Genomic DNA, 22,347 nt, shown 5'->3' with positions numbered 1-22,347 from the left:
AGGTAAACATATTGAGTTGTATAATTTTTATTGCCTCTAAAAGGAAGCTCAGTGGGGAGAAACTAGAAAAATATATTTTGTCACCAGGATCTTTAGTAGAAAACATATCAGGTAACATCAAGAACAATGTCTTCTACTAAATTTTTGTAAGAAAAAGAAAATACACATAATGTATACAAATTTAAACATGTTTTTTCCTTTTAATGAGAGTGCAGTAGTGAGCACATTTTAATATAATATAGTCCAGCTATATTGCTCTCTGAATATCCAATTTCTACAGATACAGAGCTCAGTAGAAGGAGGCCATGCAAATTAAAATACGCAGGTAGATGACAGAGAAGGAATCTAAGATATAAGTTATCTTGTAGGAGTAGTAACCTAGCACCCACCAGTGCATGGACAGGCTTCAAGATACCTGTGCATTTCCAAGATTCTTTGCATACACAGATATTCTCTGGGGAGATGGCCTATATCTGCTTCATCTTTTTAAAGCAGTCATTGATCCAACCTACTTAAGAACTGCTTAATCAGAGTAACATATAATCTCCAAATAATTTTCTTTTTATTTAAATGTAATACTTTCTGAATCACTTCAAAATTCTCATTCCATAATCTGAGAATCAGAAGGAAATATCTTGGGATTTTTTTCTGGCAAGAGTTGGGGCGAGGGGAGGATAAAAATAGGATTGATGTTTTGAGCTTGCATAACCAAGAGAGCTGGAGATGTGAGGGAGCTGATGGCTACCCAGAGCTGGCTTTTGAGGTGGGCCCCCACTTATTGAAATAACTCTAGGCCATAAATTGCAAGTGCTTCCCTCCTTTTCTAATTTCAAAATCTCTCATTAAAAATTTACAGTGGGCAGTCATCCAGCTATTTATGACTATGTCTAGACAACTGAAACACAGCAGACGGTGGTAGGGTCGATTCAGGGTTTTCACTTGTCTTGGTGACCAGTTCAGATCAGGGCAGAGATGATCAGATTAGCTAAGTGGCAATCAGATGTTAATGCTACTAGAGAAATTGACTTGGGGAGAGAACCTGATCATGCGCCTTGGGGATGGCTGGGGCCACAGAGCAATATCCATTCTTTTGTTTTCAAACATGTGTCAAGTGTCACCCTTTTACCTTCCTTGGGCTGCCATAACAAAATGCCACAGACTGGGTGGCTTAAAAAACAAGTTTATTTTCTCAGTTTTGGAGGCTAGAAGTCAAGTTCAATGTGCTGTCGGGTTTGTTTCTGGTGACAGATCTCTCTTTGGGTTGCAGACAGCCATTTTTTCCCTGTGTCCTCACATAATTTTTTATGTCTCTTTCTCTTCTTATATGAACACTGGTTCTATTGGATTAGGGCTACTCTATTATGACCACATTTAATCTTAATTACCTCCCTAAACATCATATCTCCAAATAGTTACTTTGGGGGTTAGCTTCAGCATGTGAATTTTGGGGAAACACAATTTAGTTCTGCACAATCTCTGACTAAATAAGACAAGGCCTGCTGAAAGCTTCTTGTGCAATGAAGGTGGCACCCCATTGTTTTCAGACAAAGTGCCTTAATTACCTCTGTGGCAGTGAGACCTGTTAGTCAGCTATCTTTTCGATAAATTATGAGTTAACATTCATAGGTTGTTCAGAAACCATCTATGCTCTGTTGACATTGTTACCAACAAAACACATGGAGACGGGCAGAAAACACTCAGGACACCCTAGAGGAAAGACGGGCAGTGATGAATCTCCGGCCACTGGAGAATCCCTGCTTTCAGAAACAGAAGCCTGGGGCAAATAATGTCTTGTAATCTATGTCGGCAGGGTTGGACTGAGCAGTGAGAGAATGCATGGTCCAGTGTGCAGGCCCTCTCCATTACAGTGTGTGCATTTGTTTGCTCATGGGTAATGGACTATGTGTAATTCTTAATGATGTGGCAACTTGGAGGATTGTGGAAGCACAGGATATTCTTAACCTGTGTGGGAAAAGATCATAGGATCCTTGGATTTTAGAAACGGTAGATTTAAGAATTGAGTAATATTAATGGTCCCCTAAATTTGTTTGGAGCTTCATGGTTGAGGAGGTAGTTCCGTATACTTAACTGCCTGGCCCAGGCTGCCACCAGGTGTGGACACCTGGACAAAGCTGGGCTAGCCAAATTCTTTCCGCTATGGATTTGGAATTGGAACTGAAAAAAAAAATTAGTTAATCTCTGCTGATGTCTGGAACTAAGGGTATATAAAACCCAGGAGCTATGAGCAAATTGTTCCCCAGTGCACCCAGTGAAAGCTGCTTGGCAGAGATAGAAGAGTGAATTAGATATGCAGAGAGTGGAGTAGCAGAGATGGATTGAGGAGAGAAAGAGATGGTAGATAGTGAGGCAGAGACCAAGAGAGTCATGACTCAATTCCTCATGGACACCTGCGTATTTTAATTTGCATGGCCATCTCTGTGGGTAGGTGGGTAGAAGCAGTTCACAGAGTAGCAGAAGGGTTACTGTTGTGAGTTTTGAATATTCCCATAGTTTTGCTAGATTTACAGTTCAGACTCTGGTCTAACACTTATTTCACTAAGCAGTGCTGACTTCTAGAATACTTATGAGCTATGATCCCAGTAATTTAATCCTGAAGGTATATATCAGAGCAAAGACCATTAACCCGTGCAATAAAATCTTTTCAACATACCCTGACATTTAGATATAGATCACAGAAATATTTTTAAAGTATTTTTATTGCCCCTTTCTGATCCACTGCTTTTACACACCACAGCTATTCCTATGTAGCTGGCTCCAATGACCTGCTTCCAGAAAAACCCCCTTTGTCTTCACCCTTGCCCCAACACACACAAACACATGCACACAGCTCCTAGAGTCCCTTTCCTGCATATATTTAGTTACAAATGTAGGAACTCTCTAGAAGAATGAAGAAGAAAGAGTGAGAGAGTGTTAAAATAAACATCTATTATCATGTAGAGGAGAGCAAAAGCTGCAAACACTCGACTTTTATCATTTGTGTCCCTATAGATTTACAAAAGCATTATACAAAGACTGTGAAATCCTAGAACTTTGGATCCTAGAAGTACTTTTGAGATTATTAAATATCCACAACAATTCTACAAATGAGGATACTTGGCCCTAGATTTGAGAAGTGCCTTCACAAAAATTACAACTTTAAGTAAAGCAGCCTGATGTAGTGAATATATTGGAAGGAAAAATTACCAAACTTCTCATGTAATTTTTGAGCTAGAAGTAGTAGGAACTTAGAGATAATTTCTTCAGCTTCCTTCCATTGTGAATGACTGAACTGAAAGATAATTAAGTGAATTTAACCTGGTTCTCAGAGTGCTTTGACTAATGTCTTTATCCTCTTAGAGCACTGGCTTTCCACCATTTTATTATTTTAAGGATTAAAGTCATTATTTAGATAAATGAATATAAAACTCTAATAACAAGAATCCTTCTAAGACATGGTTTGGGGCAGTCCCTGGCCCAACACACACACACACACACATACACACACACACACACACACACACACACACACAGTCATATCTGTTTACCCTCATTATACATCTTGTGACCCCATCAGGGACACTGAGATCCAGCAGAGCAGAGCTGGGAAACCCCTGTGATGCACCCAGGCCTGGGCACTCCTCTACAACACAGGGTTTGGAAGAATTCAGGCTTTTCAAAAAGAATGTGTCAAAGAAAAAATACATTTGCTTCAAAAGTTGACGCTATTCCATATTTCTACAAAACAGCACAGAACAAGGGGGAACACAATAGATGAGAAGGAAGAGGAGATAAAAACTATTTTGAGACCTGGCTTAGGTGACTTATGAAAAATCATTATTTATTTATCACCTGGAGAGGCCAAAGTATATGGACTTAGTCTTTCTGTTGGACTGAGGATCCATCACAAATAGATTTTTGGTCATGAAAACTGGTGGTCATTACTCTCCAACATGCTAGTTAGACACAAACAATTTTACTTATTTCCAAGGTGCTTACTAACTTCCCAAACATTTTGTGTAGCAGGAGATCTGCTGACTTTGTTAAGAAATAAAAATATCTTTTTTTGCATGTGCATGTTTGTTCTCAAAAAGGCATGCCAGCAATCCTAAAAAGGAATTTTCTAGACACTCCAAATAATGAAAGAACATAGACAGGGGTAACGAGGACCAGGATAAAGATTCACTGAGGAAATTTAACAATCTAATAAAATTAGAGGCAAATTTTAAGAAATGAAGTGAAAATGAAGAAAAAGGGGATGACATTTCTTTTATGAGTAGTTAGTGGGAGAGTTCCAAAGCTGCTTCCCCTTATTCATCTCCATCTGTCAAATATTATACCAAAGGACTATTCTAGTAATGTTCTTAAACTACTTTGAATATGAAATGTCACTGGGAGAGGAAATCAAGCTTTTTCCCCTAAAATTAAGTTTTTTCATTTGTCCTTACACAGTGAAAGCAACAAAGAGCCTAAATAATAACCTGTAATAATTAAAAACATATTTAAAATGTCTTAAAATACATATTTCCTATGAATAAGAATATAACCTTTCTGATTGAATTAGTAGAAAAGAATAACTCAAACACAAATAATTTAAAAAGTTCCCAAAACTATTAAACAAGCACAAATTTTAAAAAAATAGTTTAAATTTAAATATGGAAGAAAATGACCCTTGTGTCAGACTAACAATGATGTAGAACATATTTTCTGCAAGACATTCATATTTAATATTTGAAGATTTTAAGAACTCTAAGTAGAAACTGTCCTACCTGCCTGAAGCTCAGACAAAAAAATCTGCTGTATAATTCCAACTTTAATGTGATCTCAATTTATCTACTTAAAATATTCTTATAAAGAAAAGAAAGCTATTATTGTGCTAATCTTGCTCTCCTCTAAGAGCTCTAAGTACTCTGGTTATAAGCCCTCTAGAAATTCTTGGACAAATAGATTTCTGTGTAAGAAAATTTAGAAGCAAGGATAAATTCACATTATGATCATGAATAGTGTAATTAAAATTAATACACTATATTAGAGTCACCCCAAAAAGGGATTTTATTTCAATAACTGTTTTTTAATTTCAAATAATTGCAAACTGAAGTAATAAATGTATTTATATCCAAAGTCATTTGGCATGACTCTAAAGTTAGAATGAAAATGAGAAAGGTTTGCAAATAAACAGTGTGATTATCTTCACCCTATCATGGATAATGTTCATTCAGGTAGTTGGGACAGCTAATTATGTGCTTGAGCAGAAGGACTGAGTCTAGGAATAATACTACTATTATATCTTAATAGAATGAGCCAGCAACAGTTTACATGTAGCATCAGCATTTTTATTCCACAAAAGAGGTGCAAGTGTTTGGGAAATGTTTCAAGTTAGTGTTTTGTGGTGAAATGAACTCTGGAAGTGGAATGAGAAAACCCAATTTGGAATCCCATATCTGTCATTTATTGAATGTGTGACTTAGGTCAGCTCAATCATTTGGGGCTCAATTTTCTCATCTGTAAAATGAAGAGATTGTACCAGAGAATTTCTCAAAGGTTCTTCAGAGCTAATGTATTCATGATGACAACTATAAATGCTTATAAAATATATTTTAGAGTAAAAAACATAAAATGGAAATGATCTATCAGTGAATAACTTAACAACAACAAAGAACTACAGACAACTTAGGCTTCATATATGACGAATATACAAATTGAAAATATGACTTAATTCCCTTGAGAAAAGTTAAGAAAAGATGTAACTGAAAACCTGGGGCTTCAATACAAAATATATCCTATATAATAAAAACCTAATATGCTAAGTGTCCAGTTGCCTGGTCATCCACTCAACCAATCAAAGTGTAATATGCTAATTATATGCTAAGGCCACTCAACCACTCACTATGATGTGCACTTATCACCAGGAGGCAGACAGTTGACCAGTCGCTTGATGTCCACTGACCATCAGGGGGCAAACGCTCCAACTGGTAGGTTAGCTTGCTGCTGGGGTCCCACTGATCAGGACTGAGCAAGATAGGCCGGACACACCCTGGAACCCTCCTGCGGTCCCTCCCCAGCTGACCAACCTCCTGTGTCCCTCCCCAGCCCCGATTGTGCACTGGTGGGGTCCCTCTGCCTGGCCTGCACCATCTTGCAATCTGGGACCCCTTAGGGGATGTCAGAGAGCCAGTTTCGGCCCAATCCCGCAGGCCAGGCCGAGGGACCACACTGGTGCACGAATTTGTGCACTGGGCCTCTAGTGAAGACTGTAAAAGCAAAAAAGCCCAACTGGCATTGCTCAGTGGTTGAGTGTTGACCTATGAACCAGGAGGTCATGGTTTGATTCCTGGTCAGGGCACATGCCCAGGTTTCCGGGCATGCCAATTAATGATTCTCTCTCATCATTGATGTTTCTATCTCTCCCTCTTCCTTCCTGTCTGAAATCAATAAAAAAAATTTAAAAAGATAAAAACGCCTTTTATCTTAACACAACTGCATCCTATATTAAATATAATTTTTACTGTAAAAGTGTGCTTCAGAACCAGGCAAAAGTGTACATGTAAAGTTTTCCTTTGTTTCTATCTTACATGTACTTTTCAGCATCTTCTGAATATAACACCCCTAACATAGGTGAAGGACATTAATGTAGGTAAAATATCCTAACATAGGTATTTCCCACTTTCGGAAATAATTTTAAAAAATCACAGCAAGCAAAAGTCTACCTTAACAACACTTTCAAAGGAAAAGGAAGTTGCAGACAAACCATTTTAATCAGAAAGATATAAGTAGAAAAGAGACAGGACAGTGCTCAACTTAAAACCCCAAAATGATGGGAGTCCATTTCTCAGGAGGAACCTAAGGCCTTCTTAGCACCTGTGTTGGAAGTCAGCTTCTCTCAGTGTTGGTCTTGTGGAGGCATTGTGCCTCCTTCTGCAAGTGCAGAGAGAATGTGTCCAAGATGCAGCCTTAGATTCACTTTCTTTAGAAGTGTTTTGGTTCCAGGTATGCACAAGTTACACATGTTATCCTCTGTCATCCGAGGGACACATGTTCTTCTTTCTCATATGTTTCTCTAATGTTCATCTCATTCTATAGCAGTTGGCTTTTTTTCTCTACCACAGGACAAGGTGGCATATGTCACATGTAAACAGCTGGAAGGACCAGCTGGGATGCTGAAGTCTTCTTTGCAGTCAAATGTTCTATACCCCCACCATGAAGTCTTCTTTGGTTTCCAACTCTAGAAGTAACTATCTCTGCCATATTTTGTATTTTTAGCATTTACCATATTTTATTCCTCCCTATCCCCATTTAGGTATAAAACTAGGGTGTATGGCTCCAGAGAGCAAGACAATTTTTTTATTGACCCTGGACCTTGGTACTACCTCAGAAGAGACTGGAAGAGTGCCTAATGTATACAATGTAAAATATTTTATTATGAAGCATCTGAACATCAGGTTTGAACCCAGGCCAAGTTATCAATCATTAGACACAGTTACATTTTAATTACCATTGTCTATACCTAGTAAAAGTCCATCTCTGGCAGAAATTTCATACAACTCTGTACTTGAAAAGCAACTTCCTATCACCTATCAATTCTCTTTTACCACTTCATTCCAAACTCTGCTCAAATCCAACTTTCCCTATGAATACTTCTTTTTATTAAGCAGGTTGGAGAGACATTAGCCACCAGCCCCAAACTGCTGTTGTGGAACTTTATTAAACACTCTTTCGCATGCACTCGTTATGAGTTAACTAACCCTTCCTCCCTTAGCTCTAGAACAGAACATGCTGGGGCCAGAGCTGCAAGGCTGAGATGGCTTCCTGCTCACAGCTCCTTGATCTTCTGCATGGGATGGATTTACTGTTGCATTGGGCACTCTTTGGTTGAAATAAAGCAGAAACTGGATCTGCCTGATCTAAGCCAAAAGGGAAATTAATGGAAAATAAGTGAATCACAGAGAAGCCCCAAGAACACAATGGGATGCATAGGGTACAAGGCAGCAGGAACTGCTTGACAGCCTGGTTATGCTCCCATTGTTTTTAAACTGTGCCTCACCCTGCTCTTAATTCCAGTTCCAGGAAGAAGCTGTCTATTGGTCTTCTCTGGGATGAGCTCTCCTGTCTCCTTTTTATAGGAAGCACAGGACACTTAACAGATCCATCGGCAGGACTCTTCTGGTGGAGGGGGATTTACCCAAATTGAAATAAGCATGCTGTAAGCAAAAAACAAGGAATTATTTGGTAGGCAAGCAAAAAAATAAAAAAAATCAGTCAATAATCACCATATCTTTGCTGGAGATATTGGCATAGGGACCTCTGGAAATCACTCAGGGCACCTGTTGCAATAAGGTACAGCATGATAAAGGAGAAATAGCATGGCCATTAGAGATATAGCCACCTGGCTTTGCTAGTTATTAGTTGGGTGACCAGTCCTTTCTAAGCCTCCATTTCCACCTCTGCAAAATAGATCTATCTCTTGAGGTTATCATAGAGATTGCATTAGATAATAATATGTGAAAAGTACCTTGTCTAGTACTTTTGACACCCAGGAGGCATTCTCAACACTACCGGTTTTGTTTCCTTTGATTTATGGTGAGCATTGTTCCACAGGCATTCTAAAAATGATTCTGGAGCTTTGTGCTTGCTCTCAGGCAAGCATTCTCTCTTTAGACAACTTCATCCCACCTACATTACGATATTAACCGAACCCATTCTCCATCTAAAATCATTGGTGCTTTTAGGAAATCATGCTTTGCCCTGCTCTTTTCTTAGATCTTCCATTTAAATATTGTATTTTCCATTTTGTTGTTTTTTCACCTTTGCTGTATATTTTCTTTATATTTTTATTATTATTTAACTTGATTCCACTCTCACCACTATCACACCTCCCACCTCTCCCACCTCTCTTCTGTGCTCCCCATGTCAGCAATCATCATCATCCATCCGTTCGATCACTAGGTTTTTGTTCTTTTCTTAGTTATTCTTGACATATTTCTCTTACCATCTTGCCCCAGAATCTCTCAACTACCAGGTTCTGTGGGTTCAGTCTCCCAAATATTTTATGATCCATCAGTTTCTTTTCGCATCTACCACCAATATCCAAGCCACTGTTGTTCCCTAAATGGGTGATTGTGGACACTTTTGAATTAATCTCCTTCTGTCTGCTGCAATTTGCCTTCAATCTTTTCTCCACCAAACAGAGAATTGCTTTTCTTAACTGCAAAACTGTTCAAAATGTGTCCCTGCTTGGAATCCATCTGAGTCAGAAAAAAATATCACTCCTGTGTTTCTTCTTTGCTCACTCATATTGCTTTTGACACCAGATGTCTGGGCTATTTGTCCCCATACCAAACAATTTTCTGTGATACCAGCTAGATGTCCTATAACTCAGTTGGTTACATAAAGGCATAGCAGTTGTGAGCATGTACAAATGAAGTAAATATAAATTAGGAAGAAATTTTTTTTTTACCCAAAATATTTTCTCTGTATTCATCAGAGGCTTATATAAGACTATATCTTTATGTTTTTATTTGGTTTTGTTGGCTTCAGATAGTACAATGAAATTGCTTTCACTTTTATTTTTTTATTTGTTGCTTTATATATTCAGTATAGGACAACCACCCAAATGTAACATGTTTTTTAATTTAAAATTTGGTAATGTTCTTTAATTTTTAATGCATGTAATTATTTTATTAATTTTCTTAATAGCTAATATTTATAGAGCAGTTGCTATATACCAGTCACTATGTCAAGTCCTGCATGGGCATTTATTCCATCCAATCATCCAACAAGTAAGGAACTATTATTATCTACTCCATTTCACAGATGAATAAAATGAGACTTAGGGGAGTTTAACAGTTGTTAAAGGTTACATTGCTGTTTTCCATAACTGGCTCTTAAACTCAGTCATCTTCAAATTTAGCCCAAGTTCTAAACCACTGTGCTGCACTTAATGTGAAACTTAATATATTCAGCTAATTATGAAGTTGTTCTCTTAATTCCTTTCTTTTAAGATATCCCTGGGTATTGTTAGGGCCAATAAGGAGGGGAGATTACATAAAGTGGTTCCAAATCTAAAATACAAGGGTCATGATAATAGTGGCTATTTTTATAGAGGTCTTCAAATGTCCTGTGTACTATTTTGAGAGTTTTATCTCATTTAATCCTCATAAAAGTAAACTGCTATGTCTCATTACCCCTGTTAAGGGTGAGAGGCTTTATCAAAGTAAGTTAAATCTTCAGAAGTCTAGTGCTCTTTAAAGGCATGAACTGTAATTAGAATCCATGTCTTTTGACTTTCAGCCTCAAGGTCAAACTCCTAACTGTCCTGTAACATGACCCCTCCATTATGCCCATCCCTGACCTCCACCCCACTGCCCTCACTCCCCCCATTGCTGCTGGCACTGGCCTGCCCTGACTTCTTCCAAGACCCGGGATAAGGCTTGAGGGCCAGTTGGTATTCTCAAGAACACTGCTAAATACATTCTAGCATATAGACATACAGGGGCCAAATACTCATTACCAGTAAAACACTCCACAGGATTCCCTTCCCAGATTTGCTTAAGTTGCATGTCTGCCCTTTGTATAGGAACAATCATAATTCCCTAAAAATACCCCAGATTTTTGGTCATTTATGCTGAGAAGTGATTCTTGTTTTAAAAGTCTTATTCAAGTTACTTGGTAACATTTCCATTTAATTATTGGAAAAATTCAAAATTTTGGAAGTTCAGGTAGTTAAAAGATGTAATTGTTATGATTTTAAAATGTAATTGTGAACTATCTTTTGTTTATTCTGTTGTGATATCATGCCTCATTATCTTTTAATCTTAAAATAAAAATATATGTAATATATAAATAATATATATTATTCTTTTGGAGGCAGTATTATATATCTGTGTGTTGTGTGTATGTATTTATATTTGCATATGCACACACATATATTTTTCCCCCCAAAGAGCTTCCCTTTATGGGTTATTTGGTCTTATCTAAATTTGTTTGTTTAACAGGTAACATTTAAAATATTTTGTTTGTTTGGCTTAAAAGGGAGAGAGCAAAACTTTATTTGCTAATAAAAAAAAATTTGTCAAAAAAGTATTTTTTCCACATAACCTGGGAATGCCTCAGTCAAGGAAGTGGAGGAAGATTGGGAAAATCCGGGCGGATCCCAGTTGTCCTCCTTCCCTCTAGTCCTTGCATCCTTTGCACAAAGCCTTGCAACCCCCTGGATAACAGTCCTTGTTCTGTTCAGTGGGATTGTTCCAAAAAGTTGTCCAAAAGTTGCAGTTTTGTAATATAAGCCACATCATTGGGCTTGACCAGTTATCCAAGTCATTAAGGGTTTTGACCACTTGTCCAGGTCATTTGGGTTGTCCAGTTGTCCAACCTTCACACCGGCAAGATTTCCCAACCCTATTAGCAGGAGCATGGTCCAGATCCAGCCCAGCCTAGCCCTGGAGGCAGGTGCAGGGAGCTTTGCGAGGGTCCCCTTCCTGCCTGTGATGCCCTTGCGTCCCAATGGAAGGTGGGTGGGGGGGGACTGGGGCCCTGGGCTCCTTGGCGCCTGCATTAGGTTGTCCCCCTCAGTGATGAGTGCAAGGTGCAGGGTGGCTGGGGTGGCTTGGGGACCGCCTCCAGGTGCTTGTTCTATGCCTGCAAGACCATCTTGGCATAGTTGCCCTGATTGCTGCGCATGGCCAGACTGCAGCTGGGGCGAAACTCACTCTGGGCAGAGACTGAAGAGCGGATGCTATGGGAGGCAGGGAGAGCTGCAAGGCCTAGCGCTGAGGCCCTCAGGAGGAGGGGCAGGACTCCTGCACCTGCTGCCATTGCTGCCTATCAGGTTGTCACAGCGACCGCCTTAAAAGTTTTCTTTTGGCTCCTTGTCCGTCACTCAGTTCTCTTCTGTCTTTGTTGTAGATAATGCCAGATCAGTAACACCAAAGGTAGCCAGTGAGTTCATGGGGGTGGTCAGAGCTGGGGGAGATGGGAAAAAGGAATTGCTGTTACTTAAACCAGAAAATGTATGTTCTCCTGGAATTTGATGCAAGGTGGAACTCATTTCAGGACCTTTAATTTCCAGATCTCTCTTTTGGTTGTAAAAATCATATGAAATGTCCAGTGTTTCTTACTTCATCTAAGAGGCTTAGTCCCCTATTACAGGAAATTCTCTATACTTATGATGTCTATGGCCAGTATTGTAATAATCACACTATACTTTATTTACCAGTCAACTTATATGGATGACCATATAGCATTAATTCTTAGTCAACTTTTACTGTTTCTTTCTGCAGCTTTGAAATGACTTTAAAAAGGTCCTAGATTCTAGTATTTATTCTACTATTTGGGTTTAAGTAAGAGCAAGTTTGTTTTTTCTCTAAAAATGCCACCATTTTGTTTCCATCCAGACAGCTGAGAAACAGCATTTCCTAGTGGGACCTCAACAGGAGTCTACTGAAACTTGTGTTCCTAAGAAAAAATTTTCTAAAGTGTCCCCATGCATTCCAGGCTTTACAGATAGGTCCCATGGCTCTGTACCCTAAGGGCCACCTCCCCTTGCTGAAGCCTGTGTGTGTTAGAGATCCTAGCTGGTGTCATGCTCGTGCCAGATACCCGAGTCCCTCCAATGTTTCTGACAGCCTGTATACTCCTTTCCTCCACTTACTGCGTGACACTGCACATGTCTGCCCATCCTTCTCATTAGCACCTGGACAAGTGGCACAGAAATATCTTGAGTCATATAGCCATAGTGAGACAAGCTAACTGTCAGGAACATTGGGGTCCTATTGAGTTGGCTTCTGACTGTCTATAGATAGATCACTTAACCTGGGGGAAGAGCAGATGGGAGAATAGCACCTACGAAGGGAAGATCCTTCTTTCTCTAGGGATGGGAATGAAGACATAGATGACAGTAGACACCATGTGTTGAATGTTTGCTATCTACACCTTATGTTAAGAACTTCCATTCATCATCTCACTTAATCCTCTCAACAATTCTGTTAGCTAGGTACTATTATTACTATTATCCCCTGGCAGTCTGCTAAGTGATTTATGTGTATCAATTCAATTAATGTTCACAAACACAATATGAAGTATGTATTAAAATTATTCATATTTTTACTTATAGGAAAATTGCAGGGTCCACTCCAGAGCCCATGCAATTGACTATAACACTGGAGGTCTGTAATGTGACTTGCTTAAATCAAGCAGTTCAAAAAGTTCATGATTTCCATCTTGCTGCCACCCTTTCTGACTGGCAGCTCTTGCTTGCTTGCTTTGATGAAGTGAGCTGTCATGCTGTCAGCACCCTATGGAGAGGCCACATGGCAGGGAATAGAGGACAGCCTCTGGACAACTAATCACCAGTGAGAAACTGAGTTGCTCTGTGCAACCACCCAGCAATGAACTGAATCCTGCCAACAACTGCATGAGTGAGCTCAGATGTGGGTTCTTCCCCAGCTGGGCCTTGAGTTATGGACTGAATGTTTGTGTTCTACAATTGATATGTTTAAGTCCTCATTCCTGATGTGATGGTATTAGGAGACAAGGCTTTGGGAGGTAACAAAGTCACGAGGGTAGAACCCAGATAGCTATCTCACTTTTTCTGCCATGTGAGGATACAATGAGAGGTCAGTTGTCTGCAACCCAGAAGAGGGCTTTCACCAGAGCCCAACCATGCTGACACATGATCTTGGACTTCCTAGCCTGCAGAAATAATAGAAATAATTTTTTGTTTTGTTTATAAGCTTCTCAGTCTTTGGTAGTTTGTTGTAAGAACCTGAACTGAGACAAGATGACTACAGTCCACATCAACACCTTGATTATCTATAATAATAAAAGCATAATATGCAAATCAACAGAATGACCCAACAGCAGAACGACCATCCAGATGACCACGCTATGACACGAACTGGCACCAGGCCAGCCAAGGCAGGTGCAATTTGATTGGTCGGGAAGGCCCCCGCCATTGCCCCACGATCACCTCACAGAGGGACACCCAGGCCACCTGGCCAGCGGCCATGGAGAAAGGCACAGGCCACCTGTGGCGGGTGGGTGGGGCCTCCCTCTGAGGGGCAATCGATCTGGGGGCCCTGTGGTGAGGGAGGGGGAGGCAGTGCTGCACAAATGGCAAGCAGTGGCAGCGGCAGGGGTGGGGCCAGCTGCCAGCAGCCAAGGGGAGGAAAGCCCAGATAGGCCATGATCGCCAGCCAGGCCTAGGGACCCTACCCGAGGGGTCCTGGATTGTAAGAGGGCACAGGCTGGGCTGAGGGACACCTCCCCCCACCCCCACCATGCACAAATTTTGTGCACTGGGCTTCTAGTAGTCTTATGAAAGACTCTGAGCCTGGGGCTCTGGTTAAACTGTGTTCAGATTTCTGATGCACAGAAATGAAGAGATAATAAATATTGTTTTAAGCCACTAAGATTTAGGATAATTTGTTAGACAGCAAAGATAACTCACCTTGGTTTACCACCCAACATAATATATTAAACTCAAAATTTTATTAAGCAGCCAAAGAGTTGTTGAGAATCCTTGATTTTCTATGTTGAAATAAAAATTATGTACTTAATATTTACCATTAATTGGGTACTTACTATGTACTAAGCACTGTACTAAGTCCTTTATATATTCAATATCAAATATTAATACTTAATCATCATAACATTGTGAGGCCCTTTTATTTATTTTATTTTATTTTTTAATATATTTTTATTGATTTCAGAGAGGAAGGGAGATGGAGAGATAGAAACATTAATGATGAGAGAGAATCATTGATCTGCTGCCTCCTGCATGCCTCCTACTGGGGATCAAGCCTGCATCCTGGGCATGTGCCCTTGACCGGAATCGAACCTGGGACCCTTTAGTCTGCAAGCCAATGCTCTTTCCACTGAGCAAAACCGGCCAGGGCATGAAGCCCTTTTTAGTTACTCATAATTGTATTCATTAAATTATATTTAGTAGTTGTGTTTTGATGTTTATTTTTCATTGTATCCCTAATGAATTATTTAAGCTCTCGCCTAGAGATCTCTTTACTCAGATCTTGCCTGAATTCTTGGTCTCCCTGTGTTATTCAAGCTTGCTGAATGTATTCTTGGTTCGCTGACATTGTGCTCTCAGATTTTTCTCAGGACCAATATTACATTAATAAAATGATCAGTATTTTTATGAATGCACATTGTACTTTAGAAGCATAATCTAAAGCTGACTTTTTATAACATCTGCTGCACAAATGCTTACTGCTTCAAATCACTTATTGGGGGACTAATTTATGTTGTTTTTTAAAGATCTTTATTTTCTAATTTTTATTTGGAAATAATTTTAGACTTACAAAACAGTTGCAAAAAGAGTTGAGAGAGTTCCTCTATATATCTCCCCTACTGTAAGTTAATATCTTATATAATGATAGAACTATTATTGAAAACAGGAAAATAATATTGATTCAATGTTATTAATTAACTTATAGAACTTCTTAGAATTTCCCCAGTTTTCCTGTTAATGGGAGAACTAGTTCCTTTTATTGTTACAACCCTGCAATGTTTTGATAATTTTCATTCTGAATTCTCTGAGCTTTGTGTATAATGGGGTAAGTATATACAAAATTCTTCTTGATTAGTACGCAGACTAAAATTGGATTCTTCTCCCTATATCCCAAAAATGAACATATCATATTTACTATGTAACACCTCAACACACACACAAACACACACCAATTACAATAGATCAGGAGTTTCCTGTTCAAAACTTGATGTTCACTATAAACTCAAAGTGAAACCCTTAAACTGAACATGTTACTTCAATTAGTTGCTTCTTCAAGTTTGTCATATCTGCAGAGAGGCACCTGTTTCAAAAAAGGTATGTCACTGTCAAGACTCACATATGCTCAGCTTCTTGGATTCTTCAAGGCTATCCATGCTGTGCACTCAGGTTTTCACACCAAGAGCAGAGTTGAATAAACCACATGGCAGATTCATTATTTGGGGAAAATCAGTGTATATTCAACACATGTGCATTTCATTTGCCCAATGCATTCTAGAGATAAACTTTCAGTCCCTTTATATTTTATAATAAAAAAGGATTTAAAATTTGATGTTTAGTTTTTCCTTTTTAGGTAAACATTTCTACCATAATTGCCAAGTTCCTTAGATTTCATTCCATTTATTTTTTTTTCTGTATGCCTTTTATTGAAGTTCTGTTTAAGTTCAGGCACCAGGCCACTGAAAACCATGGAACATTTAAGCATTAACAATTTCTTCAAGAATCTCAGGCCAGATAACTGTTGGTGTCTTTTAACTCTTCAACCCCCCTTTTCCCCTTTAACCCTTGCATTGAAAAGGGAATTATTTTTGAAAAGATTGAGTAGTTGTTGGACAGAGAAGATGGAAAGTCCTGGGTTTTCCACAAGGCTGTTCTCAAAACCCTACACGGAGGCAGGAACATTAAAACAAATAATGCTTTGACATTATTATTTAAAAACAGGCCCTCACATTTTTCTACTCTGGGGCTGTGTTGTAATTCCAACCAGATTATTGTGAAAAATGAATGGCTTTGATATTTTAGTGATCAATATGGATTACTAAAATACAAATAGCAGGGCTCCTGCTGGCCAAGCAAATTGTGATGAATAGTTTCTGTAAATATGTGGACCACCTTAGTCATTGTAAAGTTTGGAAGTTATAAGGAAGCTGACGGAAAGAAAGGATGAAGAATGACTCTTAAGTCTTGGTGTGGTGATGGGTGGAGACATTCAGAGAGACAGGAAATCCAAATGTCAGTTTTCAGTGAAAAATAGTGGATTTCTTTTTGGATATGTTGAGGAGGAGGTGCCTAACAGACCTCCAGTTAGAAATGTCTAGCAGGCAATTGAATACATTTGTCTGAAGTCCAGGCAAGTGGTCAGGACTTGGAGTTTATGAGGAATGGAGGGATTTAAAGTAATGAGAGAAGGTGAACATTTATGGGTTGATATCTTACTATTTTTAGAAAATGTGACTTAAAGCTACAAAAGCCATGTGAAAGAAAAATGCCTTGGGCATCAATATCTGTTCAAGAGTTTCATGTCCAAAAGCTTAACTGTATGTGATTTAATCCTTTAAAAATATTTATTTAGTTCTTATACAAAGGTTCATTTTACTACTGTGAGATTATTTTGGGCACTGGGGAGCATCTTGCTCTGGTTCCAGGTGTAGTTGATTAACCTTGAACATTCAATGCATGTTCATCCCAGGTGTCACCCTTCTATACATCTATTGAAACTACTATAAATTAAAATCTGGCATTATTATACTTACTTTATAAGTTTTTGTGAAAAACCACACACACAGCAGGCATATAATAAATTGCTTTGGGATGTTTGCTCAGCTCACAACACCATCTTTTTAAACATTAAAAAAATAATTTCTAAGGATGGCTGTCACAGTTATCTATTGCCATAATAATGCCATATAATAAAAAAAACAGCCATAAAACATCCATGGTTTATAACAATAAATTTGTGTTCCTATGCCTGGGGAAAGCTGAAGGTTGGGTAGGTGGCTGTGCTAATCTAACTGAGCTTTCTCAGATGTTTCAGTGTCAGTTGGCTGTCAACTCAGACAACTGGGATTACTCTGCCCCATATACAGGTGTTGGCAAAAGTAGGCTTACATTTGTAATACAAATAAATACTACAACAATTAATAAATAACAAGAATAAACTCTGTGTTTCATGTATTCACAACTATAAACCTGTTTTTGTACCACCATCTCTCATCCTTCCACAAGCTAGCCCTGGTGTGTTGTCATGGTAATGTCAGAGGTACAAGAGAATAAGCTTGAATGCAAGCACATTTCAAGCCTTTACTTGCATCTTGTTAATATCCCATTGGCCAAAGCAAGGCAGTAGTTGACATTGATGATAAAATGTGGAGCACAAGGCATAATTTCATCCACAGCAAGAAATCACTGCAAAGTTGCATGGCACAGGGTGGGCTGGCGGCAAGGAAAAGAAACTGGGCTAACATTGCAATTTATCACAACAGCATGGCTCCTGTCCACTAGAGTGGGTCCCTGGAAACTATGTGTCTCCTTTAGCCTGCTCAAGGTTAATTGGTTCAAAGGCAGCAAAGGCAGTCACCATCTAAAGCTAAAAATCTAAGACTGTAGAGATGAAGAAAAGTCTCTTTGAATTCAAAATTTGTATTATAGTTCCCTTATAAGCTCAAGGTTTTACTATAATTTAAGAATTATTTCCACTGCATTGTCCTTAAAAGTTCCAAAGAGAATGTGTTTAATAAATATATAACTAAATATATTCACCTTCTTATATGCTCAATATTGTTTATCATCTTTATTATATACTAGAAGATTAAAAATATGCCAATAAAAAGAAATAATTTTCAACTCTCAAATTGGCAAAGATTAAAATTTTGAAAATATTGGCAAGGAGATTGGGCATTAGGCAATCTCAGACTCTGTATTTCATAGTATAAACTTCATAGCACTTCTGGAAAAAACTTGGTAAAATTTTCAAAAGTTTTAAAAAGGTCCAAACTCCTTTACCAGTAATTTCCTTTGCACCTTTGTAGCCTAGGAAGCTATCTAAACTATATAAAGATTTTGATACCAAAATTTATTTTTCTGAAAAAAAGAAGGAAAATAAAATAACCAAAAGCGCCAGCAAGAGGAAATGTGTTAAAGAAATTACAACAGCCGAAACCGGTTTGGCTCAGTGGATAGAGCGTCGGCCTGCAGACTGCAGGGTCCCAGGTTCGATTCCGGTCAAGGGCATGTACCTGGGTTGCGGGCACATCCCCAGTAGGGGGCGTGCAGGAGGCAGCTGATCGATGTCTCTCTCTCATCGATGTTTCTAACTTTCTATCCCTCTCTCTTCCTCTCTGTAAAAAATCAATAAAATATATTAAAAAAAAAGAAATTACAACACATTTTTTAAGGAAACAATATAAAACATATAGGATCATCAAATATGTCAGTAGATTATGTATTGTTAAAAGAAAATGTTCCCAATATATTTTTAGGTGGAAACAAAATGTACATTTTGTAAAAATAAAAATAGTACAACAGAGGACATACACTAAAATTCAAGCAGTGATTAATTTTTTTTGCAATGATTAACAAACAGTAAATCATGTTAGTATAAATACTGTTAAAAGATAGTAACTTTCATAATTAACTGAAGTCAAACTTTGTCCATCTGAAGGAGACAAGCTGGCAAACTAAATCCACACTTATTAGTCTCCTTTAATTTAGTGCAATAAATTAGATTAAACTAATCTTTTGATTCAGAGTTTAAAGCTTAAAAGGAAACTTTTTGATATGATAGGCTTATCTCCCCTGGCATACAGGCAGAGAAAGTTTATTCATCTATATGGGATACAATTCTAGATTTGATGTGTGGTATTTTGGCATTTTTGAATCAGAATTAGTGTTAAATCCTGGCTTGGTCATGAGCAAGTCCCATAATCTCTCTAAGGCTCAATTCCTCATCTAAAAAACAGGGAAAACACTTGCCCTGTCTATAGGAGCATTGTAAGAATTCAATATTCAGTGAGATTCTGTGTGTATTTGTGTGTGTGTGTGTGTGTGTGTGTGTGTGTTTAAGCATTCAAAAATATTAGCCAAGGAAGAGACTTTAAAGCCATTTAAAACCATCTCCCAATCAGGAAAACACTATTAATCTAATTAAGGCATATATACTCAGAAGGGGGTCTGAGTTTTGGCACCTATACAAAAGTTATCAGCAGACCAGATTCTGAAGGAACCTGACCTATTATTAAGAACTCTTTACCATTCCACAATTAAAGCATTGTGTAAAGATAAATCAAGGAGTCATGTTTCTTCTCAAAGAAGTACACAATGTAAAAGGAATAATAAAACCTAGTGATTTAAATCCCCATAAAATTAATGCATTGTATATGAAGAATTAGCATAAAACATACTGACATTTATAGAATTGTTTCCAAAATACACTGAAGGAATTCCTTGTTAGAGAAAACAGTGGTTTTGGAATCATTTCCTCATGTGAGCCATAAAAAGTCTTATACTTAGGTACTTTTATTTAGTTGCTTTAAACCACAATTAAGTTCATGTACATTGGAGCTTAGTCCTCAAATATTTTTAATCTCTCTATCCCCATAGTAAAGCCAGCTACTGAGTTCTAAAACTTCTACGAACACGTCACTGAAATGACTGGTTTGCCACCATTGAAAATTGGTAGAGAAGGTATGGACTAGGAAGAATAGCTATCTTTTCAAAATAAATTTGTAAGGTTGAAATATGCACATGAACTTTTGTAAATGTTTAACAAATTTGCAAATGTTTTTTAATTAGGTCAACAGGATTGCCCTTGGGCTTGTGTCCATTTCACTGGAACTTTATTAGTTGGGTCGACTTGTCCCCCTTAAAACAAATGTTCTTTTAAATTTTCAAAACAAATGCCATATATAATTGTCTTTTACATCTGAGGTAGAGGGACTAACCACTTTTTATTTTGAATTTTCCTATAGGAATAATTATTTCTTTTAAATGGTGGAAAACCATCCTAATTATTTCAACATGTACAATGGCATGCACCCATCACTGGAACTGCTATCCAGTACCAGAATTTTTGTATTTTCCCCCAAAGGAAATCCCATTGAGAAGTTATCGCCCATTGCCCAGACCCCCAACCCTCTGGCAGCTACTAATCTGCTTCCTTTCTCTATGGATTTTCCTATTTTGGGTAGAAACTACTATCTTTAATCAAACTGTACAGCATAGTCTTTGATTTCCAGATCCATTCTTCACTATTCTCCATTCTTCTCTGGACCTTGGGAAACTAATGCCCATGGACTGCACTAATGGGGTTCCCTTCCCTCTGACTCCTAGATGGCTTTGTTGATCAGAAAGCACAGCAGGCACATCAGTGAATAGGAGAGGAAATAAAGATTTTTTTCAGTTTATTTCCTTCTTGGTCATGGGTCAACCTGTGTTTGTCTATATACATACGCACAATCAATACAGTATAAATTTGAATAAGTATGACATGTACATAATTGAAAAAAATGAAAAATACATAATTCTAAAATATAAAAATTATGAAAAAGTGTATTCTATGGCTATTATCTCAAAAGGAAAATAGTATCTTGAAAAGAAATACTCAGAAAAAAATGCTTTTTATGAAAGAAATGCAAAGTTATAGATACTTTTTGAACTGACTTGTGTTTGTCTCATATCATGAAATGCTTTTAATTGCTAGACACGTTATGAATGCTGTTTATTCAGGACTCTTCCTTCATTCTAAAGATGTTGTCCCTGCGATGAGATCAAGGCTTATGTTGTACTTGTAGTTATGGGAATCCCAGGCAGCATTTCACAGTGGATAGTATGTAATCCTTTATGTTTTGACTGAAGTTTAACTTGGGTCAATTCAAACTGTTTGCTGAATGTGCTTTTCAATTGAGAGAGGCTAGCAAACCCACCAGTTTTCAGAGAATTTCATCAACTTAGATATTAAAAGAGCTCAGCAACTTTCATTTTGAGTATATTATTAGTTTGGAAATGTCTTTGTGTTCCTTTTTTATTTTTATTTTATTTTGTTCTTTTCAATTCTAAAAGAAAAATAAGGATGCCAAATACTTTACGTATTAGCCAATGAATAGAAAAATCTTGTAAGAGAATTTTGTGTAAGGCATAGCACCCTATAATCACCCCATAAAAATAAGAAATATTTACAAATGCCAGGTTTTCAGTGGTGCAATAAATATGGCAGTGGCTTAAATAAGTTATTCAACACAACTTCTACATGCAAGGATCTTAACAAGCTTTGTTATTCAACTCTGAATATGAATATGAGCTTTACAAAATTCTTAAATGAGAGAACCAACAAAACTGCAGTGGCTTTCAACTGAGGTTGGTTGTAAATCATCTTGGCTTTGGTTTAGACTCAAGAATCAGAGCAAAGCTTTATTGCTTCTCAAAGACTTTTCAATAAGTTTATTTATAAGGCATGTTTCATAAATTTCAATATCACAAAATTGTGTAAATGACAGCTGTTTATTCTCTCCAGACTGAGAGGGAAAAGTTAAAGTAAAAAGAGTAACTCAGTTCTCCCAATCTATAGCAAGGTTTGTCCAAAAAAGAACATCAGTGGATTCTGATCCTAACAAGTTTCTAAATATAACCTTTACCCTATAAAAACTAACATATTGAAAAGATTAAGTGAAAAGCAAGTTAATGATGATGTCATTAAGCAGTTCTTACTGAAGAACTATCTCAGTAGGTAAAATGAGGCTACATTAATGACCCAGTGCAGAAATAAAACCAATTCTTAGGACATAAACTTGTTTTAACACCTTCAGAATTTAGGCCTAGTCTTTTATAATTTGTTTTAC

The sequence above is a fragment of the Plecotus auritus genome (assembly GCF_963455305.1).
Source record: "Plecotus auritus genome assembly, chromosome: 5".
Classification (NCBI taxonomy): Eukaryota; Metazoa; Chordata; class Mammalia; order Chiroptera; family Vespertilionidae; genus Plecotus; species Plecotus auritus.
The sequence above is the reverse complement of the archived record's forward strand: the minus strand, read 5'-3'. Positions refer to the sequence as shown.